The 6,465-nt window shown below is 54.0% G+C and overlaps 1 pseudogene; it reads left to right on the top strand.

Annotated features, from left to right (window-relative positions):
• The first annotated feature begins 530 nt into the window (after positions 1-530).
• LOC127432315 (putative nuclease HARBI1) overlaps positions 531-6,465 on the top strand; it is a 47,789-nt pseudogene continuing 41,854 nt past the window's right edge.

The raw sequence follows: 6,465 nt of genomic DNA, 5'->3' as shown, positions 1-6,465 counted from the left end.
CAGGACAGGGACTGGGTCAGGAGGCCTGGGAAGCGGCCGCAGGACAGGGACTGGGTCAGGAGGCCTGGGAGGCGGCCACAGGACAGGGACTGGGTCAGGAGGCCTGGGAGGTGGCCACAGGACAGGGACTGGGTCAGGAGGCCTGGGAGGCTCCCGAAGGACAGGGACTGAGTCAGGAGGCCTGGGAGGTGGCCGCAGGACAGGGACTGGGTCAGGAGGCCTGGGAGGCGGCCGCAGGACAGGGACTGGGTCAGGAGGCCTGGGAAGCGGCCGCAGGACAGGGACTGGGTCAGGAGGCCTGGGAGGCGGCCACAGGACAGGGACTGGGTCAGGAGGCCTGGGAGGTGGCCGCAGGTCAGGGACTGGGTCAGGAGGCCTGGGAGGCGGCCGCAGGACAGGGACTGGGTCAGGAGGCCTGGGAGGTGGCCGCAGGTCAGGGACTGGGTCAGGAGGCCTGGGAGGTGGCCACAGATCAGGGACTGGATCAGGAGGGCTAGGAGGCGGCCACAGAGTATGGACTTGAGGTCTCAATGGCGGAGATGGAGATGGGTCCGGAGACGGAGCCACAGGAGGATGGAGGATTTGGGTCTCAAGGGGAGGAACCGGAGGAGGAGCTGGCGGAGCCACAGGAGGATTGGGGTATTGAGACACAGGTAGTGGAGAGCGTGGTGGAATGGGCAGAGCCGTAGGAGGGGAAGATCCAGGGATTGAGGGCGGAGCCATGGAAGGCAGAGCCGTGAGAGGCTCGAGGGGCGAAGCCATGGAAGGCGGAGCTGTGAGGGGCTCGAGGGATGAAGCCATGGAAGGTGGAGCCATGAGGGGCTCAAGGGGCAAAGTCATGGAAGGCGGAGCCATGGAAGGTGAAGCTGTGAGAGGCTCGAGGGGCGAAGTCATGGAAGGCGGAGCCATGAGAGGCTCAAGGGGCAGAGCCATGGGAGGTGGAGTCAAGGAAGGTGGAGCTGTGTAAGGTTCAAGGGGTGGAGCCATGGGAGGTGGAGCAAAGGAAGGTGGAGCCAAGGAAGGCTTGAGGGGTGGAACCATGGAAGGCAGAGTCATGGGAGGATCTAGGGACGAGGCCGTGGAGAGCTCGAGGGATGAGGTCATGGAAGTGTACCACTTGTTATACCGGAAGTGATGAGAATGAGTGACAGACAGAATGGGAGAAGGCTCAAGTGGACTAAATAGTTTATAGGCTACATTCTTTGTTTGATGTCAGAATGGCGCATTTACAGCAATGTTTACTAATGTGCACTGTCCCTGTTAAATAAACCAGAAAACATTGCCGAATTGCTTCATCAAAACAACCAGCTTGGTTGGTAATGGCTTTAAACTTTTATTTTATGATTATTTGAATGTTTGTAACATAAAGCCCTCTCTACTGGTAAACAACAGCACAAATGCAGATTGCACTGGTTTGATCGTATGTGTGAAAAGCTTGTTAAAATCACTAATGGCTAAGAAACATGCTTTTTGGTGTTGTTACAGCATCTACCAGCAGGGGCTAACCAGAGGCGCAAAAACCATATATGCAAGGTATGCAATGTATAAGGGCACCATGTAAAGGGGGGCACCAGCGGCTCACTAAAGCTGGTGCAATCGGCCTCCTCGATCCCTCCAACATCACCCCCCACCGCTCAACACTCATAATCGGCCTCCTCGACCCCTCCAACACCACCACCCCCCCCCATGCTTATAATAGATGACACTCCCCCCCCACTCGCTTGATAGATACATGGGGAATAAATTTAGTTTTGCATACCAGCTCGGAAATATGTAGTTGCGCCCCTGGGCTAACTGCTAAAGCTAACTAGCCAAAACCGGTACCCTTGGATTTGATCCCACAAACCAAAAAAATCATAAAAATACAAAATACAAAATGGGGAGCTATATATATATATATATAAAAAGGTAAACAGAATATATCCTATAAAATATTTTACAAATCCTAATGTTGAATTGTGAATCGAAACATCTACAGGAAATGTCATTTAATTGATGGCTGATGCCACCCTGGTGTTTCAACAGTTGATTTCAAGTGTAGTCTCTGTGGCTTGCCCTTGGCCAAAATCAGCGATGACAGAGCGATTAATTCTTGTAGTATGTGACCTTGCTTTCCAAGTCTTACTCTCATCTGAGATGAATCAGCGTGCAGGCTGTTTTTAATGAGGACCTCTGCGCTAACAGTCCACTCACAATCTCATTAACCTGACTGGGAAAGGAGGACACACCGAAAAGAGGGCCATTCATTTTCCAGTCTTTCACTTCAAATGTGATGCTTGGTCATATCAAGCTGTAGATTTGTATAATCAGGGACAATAATGTGATCTGAATTCATGTAAATACTTTTCCTGATGATAGAAGATTAGCTGTAGCCAATGACAAATTACAGTAGGCATGGCCTCATTAGAATGTTACTGATATTAATAATTAATTGTGTTGGAACATAAAAGGTTGGTTATTCCTTTTCAGCTCAATTCAAAAAGCAATTAACGTTAGTAAAGTTGTTAAGGGTCTAGGCTTGCAAACTAAAGTTCTCTGTCTGTCACTCACTCGACATTGTGTCGATGTAGTGACACTAGAGGTTCGATCTTGAGAGCCCCAATCACCTTTGCTTAAAATAGAAAAGGCCAATGAGAATTGGTGAGTGGAATTTGCATGCCACTCTCTGCCCCGGACATACAGGTATTAAAGGAGATGGCGTGCACCAATCATTCAGATTTTTTCTTCGGAGCCGAATGCATGTGCGTGTGTGTTCGTCCTCTCACCTTCACTTACGCTGCTGGATTTTACGGCACATATCAGCGGTCACCCTCACATGGTCGAGTGTTGTGCTTCCCCTGGGTGCTTCGCCGGCTGAGTCTACGGGTGCTAAAAGAGTATATTCAAAAGAGTATATTTCCTTCTAAAAGAGCTCGCACAAATGGTTGCCGTCTTTTTAAAGATGTCCTTCCGCGTTTGCGGTACTGGATGTGGCCGATATCTCTCCCTCCGGACAGCCATAAAATCAGCCCCCATGGACCTCCCATCCCCCAGCATGCTCGTTCTATCCGGAAGAGCTGTTAAGTGATGCAGGCGGCCCACCTCAGGGCGGGTTTAATGTGTCGTTCACGGCTCGCGACGAGGATGATCTTTTGGTCGCAGCATCGGAGGGTGGGCTTCTGCTATCAGAAGTGGACAAATCTTCTGAGCTCCTGCCCACGGGCAGTAGAGCACAGGATGAGGCGGATGCTGAGATGGCAGCCGTGCTTGCCCAGGTGGCTGTGAACATCGGGCTTAAGTGGAACCCTCCACCCTGCCCTGAGCATTCGTGGCTGGATGATTGGTTTCTCGGAGCGTGACTTACGGCCGCACCCCGCCCCAGTGCCTTTCTTCCCAGAAGTGAACGAGGAGGTAACAAAGTCATGGAAGGCACCTTTTTCTGCCCGTACACACTTTGCAGGCTAAGGGATATGTCAAGCTTCCCCATGTAGAGCGTGCCGTAGCAGTGCATTTATGCCCACAGGGCACAGCCACCTGGCATGACCGACCAAGGCTCCCTTCCAAGGCCTGTAAGTTCTCTTCCTCTTTAATGACGAAGGCTTACAAGGCCGTGGGTCAGGCCACTTCCACTCTGAATGCTATGGCCATCCTGCAGGTCCACCAGGCCAAGGTGCTGAAAGATCTGCACGAGGGTAGGACCGACTGATGCAGGAACTGCGTACTACGACCGACCTTGCCTTGTGTGCGACGAAGGTCATGGTGCATGCCCTGGGCCAGACGATGTCCACTATTGTAGTCCAAGAGCGGCACCTGTGGCTCAACCTTGCGGAGATGCATGACGCCGAGAAAGTCCGCTTTCTCTATGCACCAATCTCCCATGGGGGGCTTTTTGAGGACACCGTCGAGGATTTCGCCCTCAGTTCTCGACAGTGAGGAAGCAGACCGAGGCGATTAAGCACATCCTACTGCGGCACGACTCGGCCGGCTTCAGGCCTCCGAAGTCCCGTGCCCTGTCTGCTTCTCGCCAGAGCCATTCCCCTGTGGTGTCGGCCACGGCTTCTGTACCATCAGAGCCCATACGCTGGCCTCAGAGAAAGAGATCCTCCCGTGGGAAGCCAGCTCCACCTGCCCATCAGCCGGCCCACAAGAACCCCAGACGGGCTTTGAGGCAGTCCTGATACGGGCAGCCCAGGGATGAGGCAACTACTTTTGACCGGTCTGGCCCGGGTGATCTCTTCAGCCCCACCATCGCCCTTGGGCCAGCGCGTGGTAAGTATTCCATTGCTGAGTGCCCTCGGTGCCTCGGCACCCACATGGTCAATGAAAGAGCAGTTTCCTCATTCCCTGGGCCAGCGCACTCGCAGTGGCCAGGTGCTGGAAGTCTTTCCGGTAAATTAGGCGAACGTGAGTACCTGCTGTTCCCTTGTTCTCCATCGAGAGACAGCCGGCGAACAGGTAAGTGTGCTTTGTCTCTGGGGTTGCTCGCCCGGCCAAGTCACCGGCCACCATTGCAGCCTTGCGGAGCAGCATGTCCCCGCTGGGCTGTCTTCCTGGTGGGGTGCCTGCTCTGCCTAGCCGCGAACCACCCTGCTTAGGCACGGTAAGTCCAGTTGTCCCCTTGGTGCCGCTGTCACGGAGGCTGGAGGCCTGGTTAGTGCTCTCCAGCCCCTCGCGGTGGCTCATCAGGACGATTTGCCTCGGCTATGCGATCCAGTTCGCCAGATGCCCACCCAGGTTCAGTAGCATCCTCTCCACTACGGTGTAGGGCGAGGGTGCCTCCGTCCTTCGGGCGGAGGTTGCCACCCTTCTGGCAAAAGGAAATAGAGCCCCTCCCGATAGCCGAGTTGCGCAAGCGCTTTTACAGATCTTATTTTATCATGTCCATAGAGAGGGGGAGGGTCGTGCCCAATCTTGGATCTGCGTGCCTTGAACAAAGCTTTACACAGGCTTCCTTTCAGGATGTTAACGCAGAAGCGCATCCTGGCGTCAGTACGACATCAGGATTGGTTCACTGCCATCAAACTGTGGATGCATACTTTCACGTAACGATCCTTCCTCGACACCTTCCCTTTTTTTGGTTTGCCTTCGAGGGACGAGCATACCAGTACAAGGTCCTCCCCTTCGGTCTGTCCCTGTCCCCTCTCGCCTTTACCAAGGTCGCAGAGGCTGCCCTGGCCCTGCTGAGGGAAAAGGGCATACACATTCTCAATTATCTCATCGACTGGCTGATCCTAGCTCACTCGCAAGATCTATTGTGTGCACACAGGGACCTTGTGCTTCAGCACCTCGACCAACTGTGCAGAGCATCTCTTTTCTTGGTATGAAGTTGGACTTGGTAACTCTCAAAGCACGCCTTACAACCGAACGTGCTTCAGGCAGAAGGTAGTGGCTCCAGTGAAACAATTTCAGAGGCTCCTGGGGCATATGGCATCCTCGGCGGCAGTTCTCCCCCTCGGTTTGATGCATATGAGACTGCTTCAGCACTGGCTACAGACTCGAGTCCAGAGGTGGGCATGGGAGCCACAACACCCGGCGTGTGACCATCAAGCCACAGTGCCGTCAGACTTTCAGCCCATGGTTGGACCTGGCATTTCTACGGGCAGGTGTTCCCCTAGAGCAGGTCTCAAGGCATGTCGTGGTCACAACAGATGCCTTGAAATTGGGCTGGGGCACTATGTGAAATGGGCAGGCAGTGTTGGGTCTCGGGACACGGCTCCAACTCCAATGGCACATCAACTGCTTAGAGTTGCTGGCGGTATTGCTGGCCCTGAGGAGGCTTCGGATGTTGATTCAGGGCAAGCATGTGTTGGTCCGGACCGACAACACAGCGACCGTAGCATACATAAACCGCCAAGGCGGCGTACATTCGCATCACATGTCGCAACTCGCCTGCCGCCTCCTCCTTTGGAGTCAGCAAACGTTGAAGTCTCTGCGAGCCACTCACCTTCTGGACGTCCTCAACTGTGCAGCGGATGCGCTCTCACAGCAGGTAATGCTCCACGGGAAGTAGATACTCCACCCCCTCGTAGTCCAGCTGATTAAAATCCTGTTCATTGCGCCATACTGGCCCAACCGGACTAGGTTCTCGGATCTGATGCTCCTGGCAGTAGCACCTCCCTGGCGCATTCCCCTGAGGCAGGACCTTCTCACTCAGGGGCAGGGCATGCTCCAGCACCCCCTACGTCTGGCTCCTGGATGGGACTGACGTCTGACCCCTCTACGAGGTGGCTGTATGCCTTGAAGTGGCGTCTCTTCACAAACTGGTGTTCTTCCCGTGGGGAAGACCCACAGAGATATGCCGTTGGGTCTGTGCTGTCTTTCCTTCAGGAAGGGCTGGAAAGATGGCTGTCTCCCTCTACCCTGAAAGTGTACATAGCTGCCATAGCAGCTTACCACAATACACTGGACGGAAGACCCTCACGACAGCATGAACTGATCAACAGGTTCCTCAAGGACATGAGGAGGTTGAATCCTCCTAGACCACTC

Source organism: Myxocyprinus asiaticus, chromosome 42 (assembly GCF_019703515.2).
Source record: "Myxocyprinus asiaticus isolate MX2 ecotype Aquarium Trade chromosome 42, UBuf_Myxa_2, whole genome shotgun sequence".
Lineage (NCBI taxonomy): Eukaryota > Metazoa > Chordata > Actinopteri > Cypriniformes > Catostomidae > Myxocyprinus > Myxocyprinus asiaticus.
The sequence above is the reverse complement of the archived record's forward strand: the minus strand, read 5'-3'. Positions and strand labels throughout refer to the sequence as shown.